The sequence below is a fragment of the Wyeomyia smithii genome, chromosome 3 (genome assembly GCF_029784165.1).
Source record: "Wyeomyia smithii strain HCP4-BCI-WySm-NY-G18 chromosome 3, ASM2978416v1, whole genome shotgun sequence".
Classification (NCBI taxonomy): domain Eukaryota; kingdom Metazoa; phylum Arthropoda; class Insecta; order Diptera; family Culicidae; genus Wyeomyia; species Wyeomyia smithii.
Genome location: NC_073696.1, coordinates 28,483,956 through 28,511,115, shown reverse-complemented (window position 1 = coordinate 28,511,115; position 27,160 = coordinate 28,483,956). Strand labels below are relative to the sequence as shown.

Sequence of the window (27,160 nt, the reverse complement as noted above, 5' to 3'; positions counted from 1 at the left end):
AGGTTAAAAAGGGGCAAGTGGAATCATGATGTCAATACTTTTCCTTGAAGTTAAGCTGAAGTACTATAAACTTCTTTAGGTTCCATTTGTCCCAATCCACCCATTCTAGAGTACGGCGAGCATATGTCACTGTAGGTTTTCATATATCAAAAATACTAACTTTTTTGTGTTGAGAGATAGAGGAATGGTTTATTCGGCAAAGTTTTAGAACGTGCAAAAATATGAAACTTTGCTGAACAAACAAAATTTCTATCTTCATTGAGAAGAGAGTTACAGAGTATTTCATGTAAAAGTTACTTGAAAGTTAGTTTTTTGTACTTAACTTTTGTTAGTTACATTTTACAAGAAAACGTTGTTCTAAAGAAGCATTTGAGCATACAAAATACACGTTTTTGTTGAAGGCCACACATCTCTAGGACTCTTCCTTACAAAGATATAGCACATTTCAGCATATTTTTTCGATAATTTTAAGAACGTATAAAGAAAAAAGGGGCAAGTGGAATCATGATGTCAATTCTTTTTCTCAAAGTTTAGCTCAAGTGCTCAAAACTACTATAAGTTCCATCCGTCCCAATCCACCTAATCTTTATTCTATACGTTGTTGAAGTTATCGAAAAAATATGCTGAAATGCGCTATAGCTTTGTAAGGAAAAGTCGTGGAGATGTGTGGCCTTCAACAAAAACGTGTGTTTTGTATGCCCAAATGCTTCTTTAGAACAAAGTTTTCTTGTAAAATGTAACTAACAAAAGTTAAATACAAAAAACTAACTTTTAAGTAACTTTTACATGAAATACTCTGTAACTCTGTTCCCAATGAAGATACAAATTTTGTTTGTTCAGCAAAGTTTCATATTTTTGCACGTTCTAAAACTTTGCCGAAAAGACCATTCCTCTATCTCTTAACACAAAAAAGTTAGTATTTTTGATATATGAAAACCTACTGTGACATATGTTCGCTGTACTCTAAAATGGGTGGATTGGGACAAATGTAACCTAAAGAAGTTTATAGTACTTCAACTTAACTTCAAGAAAAACTATTGACATCATGATTCCACTTGCTCCTTTTTAACCTATACATTCTTGAAGTTATCGAAAAAATAAGCTAAAATATGATATAACTTTGTAAGGAAAAGTCCTGGAGATATATGGTCTTCGGCAAAAATGTGTGTTTTGTATGCTCTTACAATTCCTCCGAACTACACTTTCGTGTAGAATGCAACTAACAAAAGTTAAGTACAAAAAACTAACTTTTAAGTAAGTTCCATGTAGTGTACTTTATAACTTTGCACCGAAAAGAGATAGGATTTTCATTTGTTCAACAAAGTTTCATATTTTTGAATTTTCTACAACTTTGCTGATAAAACTATTCTTCTATCTCTTAACACAAAAAAGTTAATTTTTTTATTTTAAGTATATTACACTTTTCATATTTTTTGACAATTTGCAATTATGCGGGTCATTCATACAAACAATTGCTCCGAAGACACTATTAAGCTAGGATGAAGTTGAAAGGCGCTATGGAATTAAGTTCCACTTTTTGCCTTATTGGACCACTGTGCATTGCACAGTGGTCCAGATCGTTGATTTAGCGGTATTTAATTTTTTGTGCAAAAAACAGCTTACAGTTAAGTTTGTAGTGTATTTGCAAAATATTTTGTGTTTGGAAAGGCGCTTCTTTTTAGAAAATAAGAATTAGGGTGGCTCCATTTTTAGCAAAAATAGCAAAACTAACTTTTTTGCTGATAAAGATACCGTTCTTTTTAGTTCAGAGGAGTTGTAGATCCATTTATTCTAAACAACTTTGCCGAAGAAAGCTAGTCTCTATCTTGCGTACTTTTTGCGGTATGATGAATTTAATATAGCAAGTTAGGGTGTCATTGAAAAATCTAGTTTTTTCGATGTAACTTTTATATTTTTGATTCTATCAAAACTTGTTCTTCAAACAATTTTTAGGTCTTTTTGAGGTGCATCTTTTCTCTGAATATTCGAAAGCGCTATCTCATTCACAAAAAAAGTTATAAGGTTTTTTTTTTTCAGAATACGCTCTTTTCAAATGTTTGTATCTAGTTAAAGAACAAACACAAACTAAAACTATTGATTGCATTTGAAACGTATGGGTTTAGTGATATATACTGATCAAATACAAAAAGCTAAAAAAAATAGTAGCATGCATGTGACATGTATCGCGAAATCCAACCAAAAACGCAAAGTTCAAGTTGGATTTATTTGAGATAGAAAAATATCCACCCTCGAGGTTTTAGATATTATATACAGAAGAGTACGACCCTTCAAACGCAGTCAATAGTTTTAGTTTGTGTTTGCTCTTTAACTAGATACAAACATTTGAAAAGGGCGTATTTTGAAAGGGAAAAACCTTATAACTTTTCTTGTGAATGAGATAGCGCTTTCAAGTATTCAGAGAAAATATGCACCTCAAAAAGACCCTAAAAATTGTTTGAAGAACAAGTTTTGATAGAATCCAAACAAATTAAACAAAACATTGTAAAACACAATAAGTAACAACTGTAATGAAATATTGAATGTAGTTTACATTTGCTGGACGAAATAAATAAATAAGTATATTTTCCAGAATAGGCAGGGGTCTCGAACTACCTTAGTAACCTTTCCCGGCCTTCGCCATAGCCAGAAACACGGCACGTTGTTACACCTTTGAGATTTTGATGACGAAAAAACCGTAAATTTTCTTTAAGTGCAAGCTATACGAATTGCATGCACTCACAGCGCTACCAAATCGAAGCGAGTATAATGACCAGTCTCTCGCTATAAATCTCTAAACACAATACGCTCTCGCTCTGCAACGACAATTCTCGTAAACAAAGCCTGGCTAAGACAATTGCACAGTACAGTCATAGAGTGAAGGTGGTTTATGGCCGTCCTTGAGAGGCTGATCTAAAGTGCTCTAAATAAAAAGCTTGTCGCATCGGATACTGCGATTTGGCCGGTTAACCAAAAGCCCGCAAACAAAAGGTAAAAAACTCAAATGCCCATGCAATAGACCGCACGATCTGTTCTCGTATAACCGCATGCAACGCGAGCACGTTTGACTTCATTCCAATCATTGCACAAAGTTCCCTATGAGCTATTGCAAAACTTACACGTAACGACCGTATAGTTTGGAGAGATAGATTTGCTACGAGAGTTGCGAATCCCAAGAAACAAAGGTAACTCTCATAATTACGACCTAGGCGAGAAACATAAGCTCAATTCTTTCGTGTAGAGTCATACGGCATAGGCTAGTGTCCTCCGACGACAGATTAAGCCACAGCGAGATTCGGCTGCGTTGGATTTAAGTATCGAAAGAGTGAACACAGGACACCCAAAGGCCTTCGAAAGGTACATCATATAAATTGCAGCGTTTCTGTAGCAAATGAATGACGTCACATGGCTTCCTAGAGGGCCGTTAATTTACAGGCTTAGGTGTTTCGATCGTGCCACAGCACCGAGACTCTTTGAGCATAGCGGGCAAGACCGATTGGGCCGAATTCACTGTAATCAAGGGGCCCACACCGATATGAATAAGTTGAAGATGCGAAGTTTGTAAGGGGTGGCAAAGTGTACGTATGCCAATAGAGTTAAGTTAGCAACGTAACTTGATTTCCCTTATGTTAAGCCACACTCCCTTATCGCATTGTTTTGTGAGTCTCATCGCTTTAATTCAGTTGAGTTCGGTAATTCCACTTACTCCCCTTACCGAAATCTATTATTGTATCATGGCACGGAATTGCCCCCCTGCGTACTAACGTACTTCGCGAGAAAAGAGATCCGGAAACACTAATGGCAACACCCCTTTCTCAGATGTCATCGATGTGCGGTCCTTACGGTCCTTAGGGATCCAGATATGCAGATTTATCTATAAAACGCAGATTTTTAAAGACCGTGTGCAGATTTTTATTGATTTACAGATATTTGCAGATTTTCCACAGTTCCTCAGAGTCTCCTTATATTTGCGCAGATTTTCTCAAAATGTGTACAGATTTTTGCCGACTTTTGCCTGCGCGAGCAAAATTTTTTCGAATCACGAATCGATTTTTTTCAGATTTCGAACAGATTTTTCCGGTTTTTCAAGCAGTTGCAGACATTTTTCAAAAACATCTGGCATCTTTGTGGCCAACGTATACAAATCGAGCACTTCGAGGAGGATACGGTTGGACATCCAGAGGTTGCCAGGTGACGGAGTTGCTGCTGAGTATACTCGGAAGGTTGACAAACGGATTAGTGAACCGATGGGAGACATCCACGACACTGTCAGCTACACAACGCGAGAGGTGTTGGGCACGACTGCAGGATCCACACGCAACACGTTGTTCGATGCGGAGTACCAAGAGGTGACAGATGAGAAAAATCGATCCCGTGCACGCACGATGGTGGCAGCAAATCGTGTGACAGGTCAGATGAGGGAGAGTTATCGAGAGGCTTGAGCGACCGAAAAGAGACTCCACCAACGCGAGTACTGCGAACGATCTTTTGCGAAGGCGGAAATATGCTTCTCCAGGCACGACACGAGAAGCTTTTTCAAGGTTGTAAACGGAATCAGGAACCGGACTTTGCCAATCCCTGCCATGTGCAACGACAGGGAAGGGAACCTGATAACCGATGAAACATTGGGGGCCATGCGTTGGAAGCAATATTTCCAGACTAGAGGAGGATGGACAAGCTGTGGATCCGCCAAGCTCAGACGGGGTGAAAGAAGCTTGTAAAGATCTAAGAAACCACAAAGCTGCTGGAAAGAACGGCCTCCCATCCGAACTTTTCAAAACCGGGAGTGAGCAGCTGTTGCGTGCTATCCATCCGCTCATTCCAAAAGTTTGGGCCGAAGACAAACTTCCAGCGGACTGGTTGGACAGACTCATTTTCCAGTCTACAAAAAGGGCCATCAACTCGACTGCAGTAACTATCGAGGTATAACACTTTTCAATTCTGCGTATAAGATTATCTTCCACATCCTGTTTCATAGACTGAGGCCGTTGCAGGAAGCCTTTGTTTGAAATTACCAGTGCGGTTTCCAGGAGGGGCGATCTATAACGGACCAAATGTTCACATTGCGTCAAATCCTGGACAAGACAGGGAAGTAAACTTGCAGACTCACCATCTGTTTATAGATCTCAAGGTGGCATTCGATTCAGTTAAGCGCAACGAGTTATGGCAGATTATGCTTGAACAAGGTTTCCCAACTAAACTGATTAAGCTGATTCGTGCAATCCTTGACGGTTTTTCATCATGCTTCAAGATAGCGGGCGTAATCGGTCAACTCTGCCAAAACAAAGCACATGGTGGCTGGTAGAGAGCGTGGAAGTTTGTCGAGTTGGAGGCATTTATGAAGTAGTCGACGAATTTGTGTACCTTGGTACTCTCGTGACGTGTGACAACGAAGTTAGCCGCGAAGTGAAGAGACGGATAGCAGCCGCAAACAGGACCTTTTACGGTCCCGCAGCATGCATGTCCGTACGAGATTTGCGCTCTATAGGACGCTGATCCTCCCGGTGGTACTCTAAGGCCACGAGTGTTGTTCGTTGAGGGAGGTCGACCGCCGAGCACTTGGAGTTTTCAAGCGTAGGATCCTGCGTTCCATACTTGGCGGAAAATTGGAGAATGGTGTGTGGCGCAAGCACATGAACCACGAGGTGTACCAAGCATACCAACATGCGGATATCATCAAGCTGATGAAACACGGCCGACTGCAGTGGGCTAGCCACGTGGCATATTCAGCAGAAAGCTCGACAGAGGTCGGCGACTCCGTGGTAGACCCCGTACTCGTTGGATGTGTGGTGTGGAGGAGGACACCCAATCGGCAGGTGCTAGGGGCGATTGGAGAAGACTAGCCCAAGACCGAGTGATGTGGAGGCGTATTTTGGATTCAGACGTATTTTGGATTAACGACCTGTCACCATAAAAGTAAAGTATGTAAAACCCTTTTATACAAAATTTCACGCCGATCGGTTTAGTAGTTTCCAAGCCGATATGGATCAGACAGGCATACCGGACTGCATTATTTATATTTAAAAAGCAGATATGACTAATGTTGTGTTCAAACAATTGTTAAAATATTATATATATGTATCTTTTGCGGTGCACTGACAAATATAAAAAATGCCTTAAATTGAGTTTTTAAGTCAGCGATTGTAATAGAACACCCTAAAAGTAAGAAAATGAAAAAAGTTATGGTAGTATAAAATACTTTAAATAGAGTAATCGCTTCTATATTCATCTCATCACGCCTTTTTGATCATTTAATCCTTAAATTTTACCATATTTCGACGTAAAACTTCAAACCACTTAACAAAGCCGAAAACCAGTTGCCCTGGTCATAGTAATCTGTAACTGTAACTGTACACTTTAGAGTTTGAGAGTTTGAGTCTAAAAATAAAATTCATTCTCAAACATAAACATAAATGCTTTTTATGAGTTTCTAGCTTCTGTTCACCGCAATATCAAACTCGTCAGCAGCAGAAAAAGGAAAGAATTTTAAAATCCGAAGAAAATTTTCTTGAACATATATCAAGCCATAAAGTTGCGAATATTTAGTGCCAAAACGTCGCTAAAGACGCTATCAACACTGACATCTACACGCTACATAATAAATCGATGACGTCCAAATGACCGGGCAGATTGAGTGCACGCTAGACGGTAAAAGCCAATCCCAACCTATGTATGAAACATCTGCCGAGGTGATAAACTTTGCCGTAAAACTCCAGCATCCGGCCAGGCCCAGACTGTCGAAAGGATGCACCCAAATTAAGTCTTCCCCGAGAGTTACGACTCTGTCAACACCTTCATTTCCCGGCTGATACTGCAATCTAGCCAGACCGATCGCATAGGAGGTTCCCAAATGTCCCAGGGCAACACTCCAACTTTGCGCGATAATGCATTCGCTGAATGGGATTATACATAATATATTATAATATCAGTCATCTCGGCGTAACTTTTCGCCCACTGACTGGCGAATGGCTGCGAGCTGTGAGTGCGGCTAAGAACGGCGGTTAGTCGGTTTAGTCCTTCCTGGAAAATTGTATGCACACACATATATTCTCCAAAAGCTTGGGCAGAATCTAGATAATTCAAACCGTAAAACAAGAGCCATACCGAGAGAGAGAGGAATTGTGGTTCGCAAAAAAGGTCGTACCCAGTATTGTGGTCTCTGGTTACAATTGCATCGACAGCGATAAATTTTACTCACATTTTGCCTCCGTGCTTTTATCTCCGGTTATCGCAACTAGTATGGCGGAACAGCGTTCCCCCGAAATGATGAATGTCCTTCCCGTTATGCAGATAACGACCGCAGCCGGAAAAGGGGTCCAGTCTTCGAATGCCACGATACGAGTATGGCTGGGGGGAAAAAAATAAAAAAGCGAGATAAAAAAAACCTTTTGCTCTTATTGACCTTTTTTACGGTCAGGATTTGTTGGTCCGGTCTAGATTTGATCGTCTTTTAAGGTCGCCTGAGAACATTGTTAACACAAAACAAAGGGTGAACCTTTCAAGTGTTAAAACGGTTGCTCACACTAGGCTATATATTACAGAGCGGTAATTGTGGCGGTAATGACTTGCTCGTTTAGCGCTTGGCGCTAATGTAATTTAATTTTCCAGTTGATGCGAATCAATCCGCTAAGTTCAGATAATTGCATGTAGAGAAGACTTTCGCCCCGTCAGAGCTTGCGAAGATAAAATCATCGCACAAAGTTTTACGCTTCGTCATTCGTTTTGATTCGAAATTTTTCCTCCGGGGGGGTTTGATCTCTTGTTTGCACTGCGAACAATATTCCTCGGCACCGGTCGAAGACAGTTTTGGATTTTTTTTTTGTTTTCAAATACCAGTTTTCAAAGGATAACTTTTCGTGGCAGCAGAAACAATTGTCTATTTTCCAGCTGATCAAGCTTACGACTAGCATTACAATTTGTCCTTTTCCACATTCGCCATGGAGACCGTCGTCGCAGAGTTGTGATGTGAAGTCCATCGTTCAAAATGTGGAGTTGAGACTTGGAGAGAGAAAAAAAATCACAGGAGGGTTGTGTGCAAAGCCACGACCGCAAGGTTGAAGTAGAATACTTTTACAAGAGAGTTAACCCGGCTGCTTGCGTGTCAGTCATTTTTTCTAGTAAATAAATGTTGACCGCTCATTGGCAGTATTGAAAATTCTGTGCAAATGAAGTTGAAGTACCACTCAATTTCAGTTTGCACATATAAATACGACCTCACTGAACAGGAAAAGTTTGCGGCGCAAACAGGTTTCAACAGTCAGAGTATATGTACATGTGAATTCAAATTAAAATAATTAACTTTTGGTTAAAGCTCAGAACGAGAAAATTTTAAATCTTTAATTCATTTGTTTGGTTGTCCTGAAAAGGACAGTTTATTGTTGAAAAAAAAATCGGATATGACGCTGATTGCATCTTTGTGTTACGCCGATAGCGGGAGTGGTGAACTTGCGTATGACGAAAGCATCGTATTACCTGTTTTATTGAATGGGAGAAAGAGCAATTTTGTAATATTTTGTAAACATTTAATTCAAACAATATTACCAAATCGTAATCAGGCATCAGCGATAACAAAGTTAAAGGCTCTTTTCACACTGAAAATCAGACAGCCAACAGAAGTTTTGATTGCCAAAATCCAGAATGCTTGTGTAGTTGCCGAAATAAGGCAGAGCTTCACCGGAGGAAGGCCGAAACCCTCAACCGGCAAGGATGCTCCGATAGCAGGAAAATAGTGGTTTCACATTCAGGAACGGCATCGTAGTTAGGAATTCTATTCTATTCACCCAGCCGTAGGTTAATGTACAGCTCTACTTACGGCTGTACATTAACTTACGGCCGGGCGAATCTGTTCGCGCCGCTTTTCGCGTTTAGCCTGGCAAAGGCCTAATGCGCACGGCCAACACAGCAGAAAGGTGTTTTCACATTGAAAATTAGACACGGCTTTACTGGAGTCAGTGTTGGCAAATGCATCCACCGCTAATACCGCCGCTATCGTACGAAAGCGCGTCGTTTCATGTGGGGAATAATATCAACAACGAAAAATGACGCGCGTCTAAGCACACCCGAACTGTTTCGCCGTGCCGCTTCCATTTACTTCCTTATAACGTCGGCCTAATGGAAGTACCGGCTGCACCTACCGCTGAGGCTGTTACCATACTGCTACTGGTACCCAAAGTTATTAACTCTTCAAATTAAGTGTTTTATTTGTCCTCAAAAGAACAATTGTTCAATTCCATATCGGATATAATGCAATCGCATCTCTGTAATATTACCGACAGTAAAATTCTTCTGGACAAAATGATCCAACTTTTCCATTAGAGGAAGTGCCGGCTGATGTACGACAAAAATTTCGCCCGATCGCTCGCGTTGGTGTTTAGCCTGGCAGAGGCCTGAGACGTGGTGACCAACCACAGGGCAAGTGATTTGTTTGATTTGAAGGCAGCCACAGGCGCAACCCACTGCTATCCTCTGTTACTGCTAAGTGCTGATATCTGCTGCGGTTCGGTTCTGATTGCAACCTTTGAGCTGCTCTAACAGTGGGGGAATTAAGATACACGGACAGCATGTCGTAGGCGAAAACGAAACACTGCAGTATCTTTTTGGCAAATCCTCAGAACTCGGTCTATATCAAATCAATCATGTCAAAAACAAACAAAATGCTTATTTAGACCTATTATTCACAAACTGCACTGAGACTTCTGTGTAGACGCATCATTGACTCCCATCTGGAAAAATGAAGCATTCCACACAGCAATTGAATATTCAATAGTAATGAATAACACTTCGTACCCCAGCGACTGCGAGTACGAGGATGTACCGGAATACCACAAAACTGACTTCGAACAAGTCAAACGTAGACTTCGCATAATAAATTGGCGTAGTATAATTTGTAAAGAAGGAAATGTCAACGAAGAAGTAACAAAATTTTATGAAATAATTAATCAAATTATATCAGAAAACGTACCTCTAAAAATAAGAAGACGAACGAACACCAACAAATATCCAGTGTGGTTTAATCCCCAATTGAAGAACCTAAAAAATAGAAAACAAAAAGCACATAAAATGTACAAAAAAGACAACAATAGCGAAAATCTTCAAAATTACCAAGAAATTTGCTGTCAACTTGACGCAGCCATTAAAATTGCACATGAAGAACATAAGCGTAAAATCGAGCATCAAATCAAGTCTTGCCCTAAGAACTTCTTTAATAACGTAAAAACCAAACTGAAAAGTAACAACTTTCCATCACGAATGCATCTTGACAGTAATGTAGAACAAACTAGTAATGAAATATGTAGTCTTTTTGCCACTTTTTTTCAAGAAATTTACACCACATTTGAAGAAACAGATCGCGACCGCGAATACTTCTCGTATTTTCCTGAATTTCCGAATTCTTTATCTGTCAATCAAATATCTGAATTCGAAATTCAAAACGCACTTAAAAATTTAGACGCTACGAAAGGTCCTGGACCTGACAGAATAGCTCCAATTTTTCTCAAAAATTTGGCAGAAGAACTATCTACACCCTTACAACACCTTTTTAACATGTCTCTGAAGAATGGAATTTTCCCAGAACTCTGGAAAACTTCATATTTAGTGCCAATTTTCAAATCTGGCGCTAAATCTGACATTCGTAATTATCGTGGAATTGCCATTATTTCATGCATTCCAAAATTATTTGAATCAATAATTAATGAAAAAATCTTTCAACAAGTAAAACACCAAATTACAACTCAACAGCACGGCTTTTACAAAGGCCAATCAACTACCACAAATCTTTTGGAATTCATAACTTGCACTCTGACTGTAATGGACAACGGTAACCACGTAGAAGCCTTTATACGGACTTTAGCAAGGCATTTGACAGAATCGACATACCATTATTACTCTTCAAGCTCGAAAAATACGGAACTTAAACAAAATTTTTGGAATGGCTGCAGTCATACTTAACAAAACGAACACAAATAGTCTGCTTTCAAAATTCCTTTTCAAACCCAATAGAAGTAACTTCTGGGGTTCCTCAAGGTTCCCATCTGGGCCCTCTTTTTTTATATTATACGTAAATGACATTTCCTTTCTTCTTAAGTCAATACATGTGCTTGTATATGCTGATGATATGAAGCTCTTTATAGAAATAACCAATGCAGAAGACTTCGAAATATTCCAGAATGAAATTAATGTATTCTACACTTGGTGCAACAAAAGTCTATTACAACCCAACATCAAAAAATGTAATTTAATAGCATTTAGCAGAAAAACAGTAACACCACCTACAAACATTTTCTTAGGAAACCAACCAGTAGAAAAATGCAAAAGCATAAGGGACCTAGGCGTAATCTTAGACTCCAAACTTACATTCATAGAACATTATAATACAATTATCAACAAAGCAAATAGTATGCTGGGCTTTATAAAACGCTTCGGCCACAATTTTCAAGACCCATATACAATCAAACTATTATATATTACATACGTCCGACCAATTCTGGAATATTGTAGCATTGTATGGAATCCCTATATTGCCACACATGAAGAACGCATTGAATCTGTCCAAAAACAATTTCTTTTGTACGCGCTTCGTAAGCTAAATTGGACATCATTTCCCTTACTATCATATGAAGCACGCTGCATGCTTATAGACATACAATCACTTAAAAAACGCCGCGATCTTTCAATGCTTTATTTTATCAATGACATTATTTCTCAACGCGTGCAATCTACTCAATTATTATCACAACTAAATTTTTATGCACCCAGTCGTCAATTAAGAAATCGTAAAATATTTTCGGAAAATTCTCATAGAACAAACTACTCAAAAAATGGCCCAATAAATCGCATGATGCGTCACTATAATCAGCACTGCGAAAATATCGACATCACCATGGGCAGAAATCAAATAAAAAAAACGACTAACTACTGGAAATAATGTATAGAATATAAGAAAACATTGTATTATTATAACTGTAGTCGACAGATTTAAATTGCTAGGATCCAACACAGAACGCTTGCTTGCGTTGTCAAAAATTATTAACTTTCAAGAACTTATTTATTTGCCTTGAAGAAGGCAATTTGATGTTCAAAATTTGATTTTCTAATGGCAATCTTCATACTGCCCCAACACGGGGGGAATAATGGCAGTCTGGCGACACAGGCTGAGAAGAACCGCGCTGCTCCTGAGACGTGGTGACCAACCACAGGGCTAGTGCTGCTGTTAAGGAAAGACGACTGCTGTTGTCGCTGTCTAGAACTATTATGAGTGGCTTCGGCTGAAACAGGCTCGTTTATAAGCCAAATAGCATGTTTTCAATTGCAAGGTATATGATTCTGTCGACCGTGCTTGGGAAGCAAGCATATAACGACCAATCAGAGGTCGAATTTTTCGTTTTAACAAGGCTTGACTATTTTCAATAGTACAATAGTGTGAATAATAAAATTACAATTATCTTCTTTTGAGAAGAATCTCAAAAGATTTTCCAATCTTTTGCTACAAGAACAAAGGAAATCCATCGAATATTAACCGATTTATTAGCATTTGAAATTGGACATATTTTTCACTTTTTTCGGTTTTAGATTTTCATTTCACATCCCTATGTAGTCGAACTTCCTGAGAGAAGTATTCTACTTCAAAAAGCATTTTGCGGTTTAAAATCGGTTGCTGATTACAACTTTTGAGCTGCCATAACATTGGGGGAATTAAGATACACGGACAACATGCACTGTGGAAGCTATTTCACATTCAGTAAATTCGACGGGTGCGACAAATTTGAATTGCTAGGATACAACACAGAATGCTTGCTTGCGTTGACAAAAATTATTAATGTTCAATGACTTGTTTATTTGCCTTGAAAAAGGCATTTTGATTTCCAAAATTGGATTTCCTGATGGCAATCTTAATGTTGCCTGAACAGTGGGGGAATAATGGCAGTCTGGCGACACACACTGAGAAGAACCGCGCTGCTTCTGAGACGTGGTGACCAACCACAGGACAAGTGTTTAATTTGAAGGCAGCCACGGGCGCGACCCGCTGCTATGGTCTGTTACTGCTGAGTGCCGATATCTGCTGCTACTGCTATCAACGTTGTGGGCGGCCCATCCATTTCACCCTCCGACTAATGAATAGCTAGTTTTCCCAGAAACACTCTTTTATAGCCGACGGGTGCTACGTAATAGGCCACGCCTTTCAGTTCAGGTTTACCATTTCCTTATGTTCTTTAGACGAATTATTTCACAATTCGCATTTGATTTTTGTATCCAGCGAATGAACACCGATGGTGCTTTCACACACGCAACGATTTAACCCCTAACCGTATTGCGACTTGTAACATCAAGCGAATTCGTTTGCTCGCTGTTGCGTGTTGCAGCATTTTGCAACCTGGCAGCTGGGAGACGACGAAAATCTGTTGATGCTAATTGATTGAATCGACTTCATATTAGCTCTGCATAGTCGAACTAACTGTCCTTGTGAATGCGGTCTAACAGGGTAGTTTGTTATTCAAAGTCGGTTATGATGATCGCAGCCTTTGCGCTGCCCCTACAGTGGGGGGTTTACTAAATAAAGTAAAACTTAGACAACTACAACCGAATTTGATTGCACCCCGCACAGAATGTCTGCTTGTGTTGATGCCAGAAAATTATTAACCTTCAATTATTTTTTTTATTTTCCTTGAAAAAAGCATTTTGCGGTTCAAAATCGGTTGCTAATTACAACCTTTGAGCTGCCCTAACAGTGGGGGAATTAAGATACACGGACAACATGCACTGTGGAAGCTATTTCACATTCAGTAAATTAGACGGGTGCGACAAATTTAAATTGCTAGGAAGCAACACAGAATGCTTGCTTGCGTTGACAAAAAATATTAACTTTCAATGATTTGTTTATTTGCCTTGAAAAAGGCATTTTGATGTTCAAAATTGGATTTCCTGATGGCAATCTTCATGCTGCCCTAACACGGGGGAAATAATGGCTGTCTGGCGACACACGCTGAGAAAAACCGCGCTGCTCCTGAGACATGGTGACCAACCACAGGACTAGTGCTGCTGCTAAGGAAGGACGACTGCTGTTGTCGCTGTCTAGAACTATTATGAGCGGCTCCGGCTGAAACAAGCTCTTATATAAGCCAAACAGCATGTTTTCAATTGCAAGGTATATGATCCTGTCGACCGTGCTTGGGAAGCAAGCATATAACGACCAATCAGAGGTCGAATTTTTCGTTTTGACAAGGCTTGACTATTTTCAATAGTACAATAGTATGAATAATAAAATTACAATTATCTTATTTTGGGAAGAATCTTAGAAGATTTTCCAATCTATTGCTGCAAGAACGAAGGAAATCCATCGAATACTAACCGATTTACTAGCATTTGAAATTGGACATATTTTTCACTTTTTTTGGTTTTAGATTTTCATTTCACATCCCTATGTAGCCGAACTTCCTGAGAGAAGTATTCTTCTTCAAAAAAGGGAAACCAGCGAGCAAATTGAAAATGCTTGTATCTTGCTCCACATAGGCCCCGAGGAAATTTATTTAGGGAACAAATTACGGACTTACTTACGCGCGGAAGTCGTGCTCTTTTGTTTTTTTTACAGTTTATGTTTGCTTATTTGTTTTAATAAAATGAAAAACCTTTCTCTGGGAAAAACTTTTCTCTTGAAAGTTATCCGGAATTTAGTGTAGTTGAGGGTGAAACCGAGCGGAAATTCGTTTCTGCTTGATTGAACTAACGTTGATTTTGTTTGGATTGGCTGCGAGAGACAATCAGCCGGAATTGATAAACTTTGATTTTCTTTGTTGCTTCGCAACACCGTTGAACTCAAGACTCAAGAGAATGTTTCGTTTTGATTAAATAATTGAATACGGAAGGTAGGCACCTTGAAAAATGCTTCTTGTAACGTTTGTAGTTGTTTCAGGTTGGTTTAAAATGGAAATCCAAAAAGTACTGGGTGACTCCACACATCGTACTTTTCAATGGAGACGCATGGTTAACCACTTTCTAATAGGACTGAGTTAATCAACGTTTTTTCGAGCAACTGCAATTCATAACTTTGGTAAATGCAGCATTTTTCTCGTAGAATATAATGTTGAAGTAAATACATTACCGGTGGTGTTTCGTCGTTCTCCTAGCCCATGTTTAGCATCAGCCGCATAGTTGGACGCTAATACGTTACAGCTTCATTAGAATAATAGCCGGTGGCGATTAGTTATGGCTTCGCTCAGCCGGTTCCTTCGCTTTTCGGGCAGAATATTATGCGAAAATTGCGTCCGGCACGCAGTGTACGTGTGTGGCCAATTTGCAACTGGTGCGATGGTGCTCCCGGAAGACTTTTCTTCGTGGTTTAGACACCGTTTACCGTTTACGGATTATGCTAATCGTGTCTGCACTCCGTACTCGTTGTAGTTCATTTTATTTGGCAACAATCGAGCGCGCAGAGTGCAAATTATCAAACTGTGCTATAGCTTTTCGTGGCAGGCAAACAACTGGCGCCCATTTGTAATGCTAATGGAAACAAATTAGTGCTAAAAAAACGCGAATGGTTTTATATGGACTTTTTACTTTTTAGATATTGTTGTAGCTTTGATTTATTATAACAAACGCTTTCAGTTTGCTAAAACAAAGAAGAAAATGAACTAGCATTGGGTAAATGGAAATTTTTACCACTCAACAGGATAAAATGAAAACAAAAAGAGCAACAGAGCTCTGAGCAAGAAAAAATACCCATATAAATGAATGGAACATAAAAATGAGGCTCGGCAGACATTTCAAAATTTCATCAAGAGACTCACAGTTTTTTTATCACCCACAGTTAGACAATAAAAAAACAAAGCGATAAGAGTATTGAAAGTGCTAGGAAAAGAATAAAACTGAAATGGTCAAAATTCATAACAGCTTTGAAATAAACAGATTCAGGATAAAAAAAAGGTATCGGGAATAGAATCATTTACTTCCTGAAATAAAGAATCTCTCAAAAGTACATAAACCAGGAAATAAAACGAGAGAAATTGTTTCTGTACTGAAACGCCAACGGAAAGATGGCGATGGAATTCAAGTCGATGCCAAACAAATTTCTTTTGTTTACTTTAATGCCACAGCGCCGTCAATCTTATCAAAAACTGTTGTCTTTCCCAACATTGTGACAATGTTGGGAAAATTAAAACTTTATGTTGACGATTACTATTTTACATTTCGAGACGGTTCATTGTTTGACAAGTCCTTTCAAAAATATAGGACGAACAATAGCAATTAACTGCAGAAGGTTCACCAACAGTATTAGCCATACAAAAGAGGGTACAGTGTTGGATAATGTAAACTCTCTCCGTTTTTGCCATCTTGGGTTTTACAACCGTTAACACGCCAACAACTTCTAGATGGCAACTTTCTCAATGACCACAAGAGGGTGGTAGAACGAGTAATTTTAGCATGTATTTTTTCTTTATTTTAGCCATTTTTAGCAGCATATTGTTTACTCAGTACCTACCACTACGCAAAACCCGCTAAATAAATAACGGTTTGGTGCCATTCCGGGAGCAAATTCAAAACCAGCCTCAGCCTGCGCTCGTTCGGCAACAGCAGCAGCAGCAGCGTGTCACTAATGAATCTGCCATTACCGGATGGGAAAAAGGCAAACTTGGGACCGATCTAATTTTTTTCGCCTCGCAACATGGCATTTTACCTCGTTACAATAATCGATATGTCAGCTTTCGTTCAAGCTGACAAGAGTTTTTGCCACGTGTCAAGTCGGGTCGGAACGGGGTACGGGGTTTTTTTCTGCTCTCATTTCCTAACTACTGCCCGCAGCCGGTCGGGGGCTCCCCTGCAGTGCGAGTGGCCTACCAACGTCAGATCTAGATCTGTCATATCGGTGAAGGCTCAGACATACGTACCGACATTTGTTCGATGGAGCTCAGATGGAGTGACATTTCGCTATCGTTCCCCCGGGGTCTTTCGGTGAGGATTGCGGCATCACCCCGTTTGGATGTTATCGACATTTGCCGTGAGATTAGAGCGGCAGGGTTTCTTGTCGAATGCTCGTTTTTTCCAGCTCGTCTTCCAACGCAATCCTTTACAGAACCGGTCTGATTTAGGCGAAAATTTAACATGACAAAAACGGGTGACGCACTGTATGTATTCGTGTTCCGACGTGGGAAACAGACCACGGCGCGCACACGGACCGAAAGGGTTCTTTGTTCTAGGTCATGCAAAAACGGGTGAAAATCCTTATGCGGCCCGGAATAGGAAGCGTCAATATTGATGAGATTTACCGCATTTGTACGGGAAGAAAAAAGAAGAAGGAACCCCGGAATTGATGTAGGATGAAATAATCATATTTCACTCCGAACCCAAATGGGATTGTGATGTACGCAGCAGTTTGGTGAAACGTTTGCGAGCTCATCTGCGTCTGTCATGTCATGTCTAGAGTTTTTTTTTTCATTTTTGTTTCGTGTGAATAGCTTTGCATGAACTGATCGGTTTATTTGAAATGAATCAACCCTTTTCTAATGCTGGATTTTAGCTCTTTTTTAAACTATTTAGTTTGAAATCAGTTGATTGATTATTCTATAGCAGTGAGCACCTAAAAGGTTTTGAAAGTCCAAAACATATCTACAAATTTACAAATCCATGAGAACGCTAACAGTGAGGAATTTTAAGGAATGTTACGGCGTTATAATAATAAGAACTGATTCATCCATGTCACGCTAACAAAAATATTAAAACTTGTTAAAACACTTGTTTAAACACAAAAATATTAAAACTTGTTAAAACACATAACAATTGGAATAATAAATGGGAAAGTGATTTTTTATGAAGTTTAATTAGGCATAAAAGAATCGGATATCAAAGTGACAGATTAAAAAATCCTCAAATGGGTAGCTCCAATTAAAAACGATTAAATTTGTAATTATATGCTAACAGTGAAATAGATTTACTTGCATATTCGCCCTAGAATTCCGACCTATTTCACTTGAACAGAGAAGAAGGTCTCTAGTTTAGATTCTATGTAATGTTATGATTTTACGGCGTTTTTGAAAGTCAGTTCAAGTCAATTCAAATCAATTTAAATAATTTCATTCACCCATATTTTAAATTTCTTCCAAGAAAATGCTAAAAAATTATCGGAATTGAGCTCGATGTATGTAATTTATCTTAATGCTTTAAATATTTTAGACTAAAGTCGCTTTTCAAGAAAAGCTCATTATTATAGTACGCTTTTATTGATTTTTTTCACAAAAATTTTATTGAAAGTGTCAGTGTAATTTAAAAAATTAAGTTTCAGAATATACATTGATTTTATCCTTTTATTTTTCGCTAATGTTCAAGGTAAATTTTCCTCCAATTTTCCTCCAGTAGGGACACTTTTCAGCACCTTTATTGCAACCGTCATCTGCATGTTGCTCTTCGCAATTACCGCATCTCTCTTTATTGCCGTAGTGGGTGGCCGTATGTCCCAACTGGTTGCATTTGATGCAGTTAATCTCCCGCGGCACAAAAAAGCGCCACGGTAAACGCACCTTGTTCACGAATATATAGCTCGGCAGTGCAGACCAGGCGAAAGTTACCTGAAACGAGTCTGATTGGACTAAGTTTTTACACTCTTTCGAGCAACTCTGAATGCAATTGCTTGCAATCCAGGATCTTAACCAACTGAAAGCTGCAATCCTTGAAACGGCCGGTCCTCGACGGTCAAACTCTAGTCGGTGACCACAAACAATACTTTCGTTTGCTTCTTTGAGAACACGCACTAGAACACGCAGTTTATTTGGATGGACTTTAGTAGTCTCGATCACGGTTGAAAACCATGCCCGATCCTTACAAATCGACATTGTATGCTATGCCTTTACTTTGGGCCGGAAAAATACAACCTAGTGGCCCTTCCGTAATCCGTCTGGGTACAGCTTTTCCGGATAGGTCAGGTTTTGTGCGTCGGCCTTTGCGACCCGCGTCATTTTGTACCTGCCCAAATCGGACTGGATCTATCGAGATTTCGTCTCCGAAAACGCAGGAGTCAGACAGAGTTGGATGAGAATCTAATCCACAGGCTCAAATATAAATCCGACACCGTATAAAAAAACTACCTTGAATAGCAGCTTTATTCTGCGAATATATATCTTCTGCTGTTCTTCGGCAGCCAGTGTCCCAACGGATGCTGCTCCGAGCCGGTGGTGCCGACACCCGGCGCTGGGAATTTGCTTAAGTTACTTTCAGCGATGCAAAGTATCGGTGTTGGTGCACTCTCTTTGTTTTTCTTCTTACGATATACTTCTTGTTATTAATGTTATTCGTACGATGTGCACGAAGTGAACAATATTGTGATCTATTCGAATTGCTTTGGCGATCACGATTTTTTTTTATCAAATAAAACGAGACTAAATAACAGTGTATACTCTCCTATTCTTACTCAACTCAACGGCAGCCGAAGTAGTCTCTTCCATCACACCGCTGCTGCTACTCTGTCAGCATTATATTCTCCTGTTGCTATCCATTCTCCTTCTAACGACGGGCCACGCATGGAGAAAAAGTAGAAAGTTATATCTGACCGCATTATTGACGTAAGACTACACCGAACTATTGTTTATTGACACACAACACAGTGAGCAACAGAATAGAAAACTATTTTTTTTTACTTTTTACTTTTAATTATGTCTCATTGCAACGACATATTCAGCACACAACTTTTCCCTACCTCCACCCCGCGAACGACAATACTGGCTCGTTCTTGTTTCGTCAAAAAAAATCGATTCTACTCTACTTTTCTATAGGCAAAAAACGCCATTTTGTGCTATTGGTTGAATTTTTTAAAAACACGACTCATTTTTGAGAAGCTATTGAAAAATACTATTTTGGGAAGGTATTGATGATTACAAATACAAGTTGGACTCGATTATCCGGAACTTCAAAAAATTTTATTCCAGATAATCGAGTTTTCCGGATAATTGAATCACACAAAAAACACTGAAATTTTGCAATTAACGAACATAAAATGTATATTTCTTTTCTTTATTCACTTGTATGATGCAGTGGCGTAACCAGAAGTTATTTCTGAGGCGAAAAGGGGTTAAATTTCAAGAAGCAAAAAAATAATAAATTGGACATTGATTATTTTCACTTAATTCGAACATGTCCCAAATATGCCGGAAGTGACATAAATGGTAACAAGTATGCCAGGAGGGATAGTAAAGACAAAATTTCGGAATAAAAAATGAAAACGGACACCAAAAAAATTAAATTCCGGATAATCGAGTCGACTTATGTTCAATCATACAATCTCCCAACTGCCGCTATTCGCATAATAGTCCTATGTTCTTTAAGAATAGCCATTAGAAAAGTAAGGTTTGATTCCCACAACCTCGATTTTAATGACTACTCTTGTAGAGCATGCTAAAATGGATCCATGTCCGCAAAAAATAAGAAAACATAGGACTTCTCCATAGGACTGTTATGCGAATAGCGGCAGCCAAGTACATGTTTGTTGACGATCTCAATTTTTTTTCTAGTAGTTACGTCTACTCTTGACTGCTGTGCTATCCAAGCAGATATTGACACCTTGTTAAGCTGGTGCACTCTTAATGGTATGCAAGTGAACGTGCGAAAGTGTAACGTGATTTCGTTTTGCAGAAAAAGGCATGTCACGTTGTTCGACTACAGGATGTCACAAGCTAGTATCAACCGAGTTAATACTGTGAAGAATTTAGGCCAGGTCTTCTCGATGCCAAGTTAAACTTTGCTCAGCACATTGCAGCCACAACCGCAAAGGCCTATGCTGTACTCGGGTTCGTCAAGAGAAACACGCAACAATTTAACGATGTATATTGTTTGAAATCACTGTACTGTGCCCTTGTATTCTTGAGTATGGGGCGCTTGTATGGGCAACTTATCATGCTGTACATATCAACCAAATCAAACGTATAGAAAAAGAAGAAAATCTGAATCTGGCTTTCATAGCTTTATTCAGTAACTCATAAAGATACTTCACAGACGATATCTCGGAATTACACCACCTTTCTCTGATCGAACCAGCTTCAAACGTCTCGGAAAGTCGTCGCAAGCGACGCGCACATGCTCCATCGGCATCTCGTCCCAGATTCTTATTTATTTTTTTATTTATTTATTTATTTATTTAACTTGAACTGACAAAGTCTAAATGAAGTGTGCAATGGGAAGAGCCGACTTGAGCTGATAACATCATAACCATTCTCAAATCGGCATAAAAACCCATTTTTAAATGAGGTGTACAGAGCTTACTAGTGCCCAAGTTAATTTCTAGACGGGTTTCGGTAAAATCACTATGAATCATTATAAACAATTTTAAAGTATTTATTGAAGCTTGTTAGAGGTTTGACTGAAGCCCGCCAAATGGCGGCATTGGGCACTAGAGGGTTAAAGAAAAGTCAAACAAATGATATACACTATTGAAAATACAACACATCGCTTGGTTCATGTTTCCCATAGTCGGTTCGATGAAACGCAGGTCGAAGGAAGTCTCGAAATCTTAGAGGCCTGGAACCGACGTTTAAATTCAACAGCGACAGGAGCTCAGGAGCATCAATTTCACCCATTAGTAGTTTAGCGACGAAAACAGCTCTTGAAGCATTCCTCCGTTTGTTTAGAGTGTCGATATTCAACAGGTTGCATCTGTCTTCATACGGTGGTAGGTTTACTGTGTTAGACCAAGGAAGATGTCTTGAGGCGAATCTGATGAATCTGTGTTGTAGAGCTTCTATTCTGGATTTCCAAATTTGTAAATGCGGGCTCCATACAACAGAGGCTGTGTCAAGAATGGAGCGTACTAGCGAGAAGTAGAGAGCTCGCAGGCAGTACGGGTCGCGAAAGTCCTTGGCCATGTGCATAATGAAACCTAGGTTGCGGTTAGCTTTCGAAATGATGCTAGAGTAGTGGTTCTGGAATGTAAGCTTGGAATCCAGTTCCACTCCCAAATCTTTTACTACGTCAACTCTTCCAAGAGGAGCATCGTCGATTTTATAATTGAACAATATAGGAGTGTCGTCGAGTAAGGCTAATAATGGAGCATTTGGAAACACTAATCGTAAGGTTGTTCAAGCTCAATTCTGCAAACTGGTTAGTAACATTTAGTAATTGCTTGCAGTCTTCTAAACACCGTACAGCAAGAAATATCTTCAAATCGTCAGCATATAGTAGTTAACATCTAGGTGGAATTATGAAACAAACATCGTTAAAAAATATCAGGAAGAGTAACGGTCCTAAGTTGCTACCCTGTGGAAGATTAAGATCTGTGTACACTGTGTCAACTTGAGCATTTTCCTCTATTTTCTGAATGCAAAACGAGCAGAGTTGAAGCAGGTTTGTGTTAATCGAGCGTTTGGGAAAAAAGCCGTGTTGTTCTATTGTGATGTACGATTTCACTTTACTAAATAAAAGATCACCCACGAGAATCTCCAACAGTTTCGACCCGGCACACAGAGATGTGATTCCGCGGTAATTCGTAATGTTGCATTTATCTCCTTTTTTATAGACTGGGAAGATATATGATTACGTGAAATTTCGGTTTTCGAAAAAAAATTTTTGATGCCAAATGACTTAAAATTGCATGAAACGTCGAGAATTGGTGTCATCTGAAAAAAATTTTTTTTTTTTGCAAAAATCTGCTCTCTGGGACTTAGTCGTTTTTTCAATTGTGAAGGCGGAGTTCAAAATTTTTAGATTTTATCTTTTGAAGTTGATCACTGGTCTCTTGAAACAGCTTGTATGATGATATACACTATAACTAGCATCGAATACATTATGTTTCATTAGGGTGGTTCATTTGTTCGACATAGGGTGGTTCATAATATTGTGTAAAAGTGAGTATAAAATGGAAAAAATCACTTTTCACTGAATACCAATAGAAAAATTCCTGAAAATATCATATTTGTTATATCATTGTCGTTAGGGTGGCAATATTGAATTGGAAAAATTATATGTAAAATAGCAAGATATTATAAAACAAATTAACTCAACCAAAATTAAATTAATTTGTTTTGTAATAATTAATTAATTATTACAAAACAAATTATCTCAACCAAATTTGACCCCTTTATCGATAAGAATAAGAGGCAGTTCACCTCTCTTGCCAATGGCTCCCCAAACCATCACTGACGTCTTATTTTGGAGCCGGGAAACGTTCAGCTTGTCCGCAGGAGCTTGCTGGAGGCTCACACTCCAAACTCGATCATTTTGGCGATTGACTGTTTGCTCCAAAACGAACAGCTTCTCGTCCGAAAAAATAATCTCATCCTATGTAGCTTTGGTAACCCCATGAACCACCTGTTTTTTGTACGGTGTAAGTTTTAAATCCTTGCGCAGAAGCAGGCGGATTGATTCCCTGTCTTTTTAAGGTTCCTGGCCAGCTTCCGTGCAGATTGGACGGGATTCCGGCCTCCGGTCTCTAGGTATCGATTTATGGTTCGGTACACGAATTTCCGGTTGATTCCGAACGGTTTTAGGTATTTGAATATGTGTCCGGGTTTGTACCCTTTCACATATTCAGCGATAACAGCTGCTCTTAACTCTGCCATGGCTCACAACTCAATGTATACAAACTGCACAGAAACCAGCTAGCTGGCATCCCGCCATGTTTCGAGGACTAACATCTCAGCGTATGTGTAAACGAGAAAGCACATCACCGCTACTTTTCATACGCATAACATAGCATCTGTCAATGGGGCCCGCAAATCGCGGATCCACTGCGATGTTAGCTGCGATGAAACGAAGCAAATAAGATAGAGATGCCAGCTAGCTGACAGAAACGAAACTCTGCCACTTTGGCACCACTTTGACATATAGATGGCACCAGAGAGATGCAACAGCCTACACAGGCGACCCCAAAAAAGTGTGACCGGACTTTTTTGTCTCCGTGTAAAGCCTTTTGTCGTTCTTTAAGGCTTTTTATGTGCTAAATATCTTTTGGAGATCTTATATCAATAAAACCAGTATTTGGAGAGTAATTGAAAATATTTCACGATTTTGAGCTGGCATCTGAATCGTGGGCGTTATCGATAAGCAATCCAACAAAAAGGAACGCCATAGACCATCGCACGGTGACGTCACGCATCTGAATTTGACAGCTACTGGTAACTTTGTTTACCTTCGAGCGATGTAGTTTTGCTCTCAATTATAGCAGATCATTTTAATTGTTACAAAAATGCTCTTTAAATATTGTGTGTGAAGGTGCCAGTACATTAAGAACAATTATAAATTGAGTAGCATTTTCACTACGCACACGATTACTCCTTCAGCAAAAAGTAGAAAGTCCAAAATGTAGACAAAGTTACCACTAACTATCAGAAAAGTGAGGTCAGAGAGATTCGGCGAGAAGATCTATTGACTAAAAGTGTGAAATTTACATAAAATGTTTTATTCCGTAACTTGCCGAGGTGTTACTTCTTGATTGTTTGTCTCGCTAGTGATGGTAAGAGCACGGAACTCAAGCATTCTTGACAGTGAAATCAGCTTCGAATCAAATATGTAACAGCAATTCCTGACTATGTAGCTAGAAATGTGTCTGAAGTCTGTTCTCACTTACGTATTTAATTGTTAACATGTGCGTGTTGATATAAGCAAAAATATTTCCTTTCTCCTTTATGTCACGCGAAAACTAAGCAAATATGAGCAGTTGTGTAGGGGTTGCTATTTCATCTTGTATGTCTCCGATCGTGTTCGTACTCTTTCAACTTGAACCTGCTTAACATTATTCTCAAGAGATGTTGGCTGGACAGTCTGCTAAGCTTGATGAATATGCAAGTGACAGCCACTTGTTGGAGTTATGTGTCGGATAAGCAATCTAAATTTGTTGAGTTGTGGGGGGTATAAATAAACTTCAAGATTTTTCAAGTTTGAGTGTAGCTACTGTTATACGTGACGTTATACGTCGCCAGTAGTTGAAAGTGCGGTTCACATTCTTAGCTCCTATTTTACTCTTAGCATTTTTTAGCAGGCATCAGAAGTTTCATATGATGATTCTAATTTTAAAGTAGTTCCAGTCAACTAAAATTGGTCATGACAGTGAATTGTGACGTGATGGAAGCATTTTCTGTTTCGTTAAAAAATGAATTATGATTATTGAATATTTCATGAAAACGTTCTTCCAAAAAAACATTTCCTTTAGACCAGGAATAGCTCGAGGTGACATACTTATTGAGAAAATAAATAAGGCCATTTATCGTGAAACCAAACGGTCACAGTGCTAGATTTTCTTTTTCAGCGAACGAATCGATGTAGCTTCGAAAATAACCTTAAAATCGGAAGCCAGTTTACTGTCATACATATGTGATGATAGTCCGCCACCGTGTAGAAGCTCTGTCGCGCAATTCCGAAACTCCCTGCCGGTCTAGTGTGATTGAAGATTTTCCCGCACATGGGACAAATTTTCGACTTCTTCGTCGTACGATGTACGGTGCTTAGCTATCGAAGGACAGCCAACATTCAGCCGATCGACACGGACCGACCGATGGCGAGATAGAAAAATAGGACGAAACGTGGTGCGCGGTAATCCGTTGCTAGAAACGACCAGCAGTAAACTGTAAAATCGCTACCATCAATTTTGAAGCTTATCCCTGCAGTAAGATCGGTACATCGGATAGCCTCTGTCTGTCTAGCAGCGGTCCAGGCATCTTCAGCGCACACTTTCTCCGGCATCGGGTTTCAGAAAACGTTGAAATGTTTTGTCGAAATGAATCCTCCTTCTTCGTTCGAATCGATTTCAGGTTGCACGATATTGGATCGAAAACCTTCGGGCTTGGTAGGATATCAATTTGCAATCGATATTGATAAATGCGAAGGGATTAATCAGACAACGGAGGAACGAAGGCGCTTAAATTGCAAAACAACCTCATTCGGACGCGATCCAATTCGGGGTTTGTGGTGTTGAGCTTGGGTATTTTTCCTGACCGTAAGTAAGTGTGGTAATGCTATCTGAGGATTATTCCTGTGTGTGGTATCAATAGTTTGCTAGTCGAATCAAAAGAGTAGGTATAACACGGTTGATAAATCGCCAGCGCTTGATAACGTACCGTGACTAATTGAGGTTTTTCGCTATTCCACGCTTTCCACTCCTCCAATTCGTTTAATTCCAGCTGTCGTAATAAATTGGCGAGATGCCGCCTGTGTTTATCAAGGACACAAACTTATTTCGACTGTCTACGTTTTTGTTCTGGGTGCGACGTTTGGCAATACGCAATTAGAAAGTTTTTTTCTGTAACATTACTAAATTAATTATACTACAACAAAGCAGTCTTCAGCCAGTCAGGGAATAATCAACTTAATTTCCACACTGCGTTAACACCAATCGAACAAAACAATCCCCTCTCCTGTGGGGTTGTCCCACAGTGCTTCGTTTAATCCGAACAAACATCACAACCATCCCGGCCGGGGGGAGCGAAATTATTTTCTCGTTAGCCGACTGCTGGCCCCACGGAACCGAAGGGAAGGGGTGATGAGAGTGCACCATTATCATCCATCAGACTTCACTTTGATCACACCGGTTTAGTTTGTATCGCTGTGATCGAATTACACTTTCCATTCGGCAATTTGGTCCCGCGTCATCATCCGGGCCCGGTTCGCACACGCCATCATGCTGGAGAGTACAATTTGACACTCCATTTACTGTGCAAATTCCCTCCCAAAGAAACAGAACAAAAAAACGAAACACACACGTACCCACGGATAAGTACGTGTCGCCATGACTGTCCGAAAAGAAGTGCATCGGTGTTTCTCTGAAACGGTGGAGAACAAAATTGCGATAAAAATCTTTTATCCTGATCAAATTGTGATGCCGGTTGATAACTTGAACTTTTTGGCTTAGGATTCTTGGGTGGAAACAGGTAAGGATGAGAGTTTGTAAAAGAGCAAAATGGTTGTTGTGTATGCTATGTATGTTCAACTTGTTTCCCCTGGTGTCAACTACGAAGTTTAGAGCACTTTGAGAACAACGCATGAGATGGGAATTTTAAGTCCCCTTTTACATGTCATCAGCGTAAGTGGAAAGGTAAAGTGATTACGAGTATATTGTGGGTAAAATTGGACAACCAGTGTGATGTTCTGATATCTACATCATTTCTTGCAATGGTCTTATATACAGTAAGTACTTCAAAACAAAAACTCCTATTTCTCGGTTTCTCATTCTGTTTCTTATTTTAGGTCGGATGTTGATTAAACC

At 39.5% G+C, this 27,160-nt stretch overlaps 1 protein-coding gene across 5 annotated transcripts in view; it reads right to left on the bottom strand.

Annotated features, from left to right (window-relative positions):
* LOC129732921 (uncharacterized) overlaps positions 1–27,160 on the bottom strand; it is a 391,879-nt gene that overhangs the window by 286,241 nt on the left and 78,478 nt on the right. For 3 of the 5 annotated variants that reach the window (XM_055694379.1, XM_055694375.1, XM_055694377.1), the window contains exon 2: positions 7,196–7,344. The exons of 1 other annotated variant lie outside the window; for it this stretch is intronic. The gene's annotated coding sequence lies outside the window, so the exon portion shown is untranslated. Of the gene's footprint in view, positions 1–7,195; positions 7,345–9,958; positions 9,982–27,160 lie in introns of those variants that run through there. One more of the 5 variants, XM_055694376.1, reaches the window with a different exon arrangement.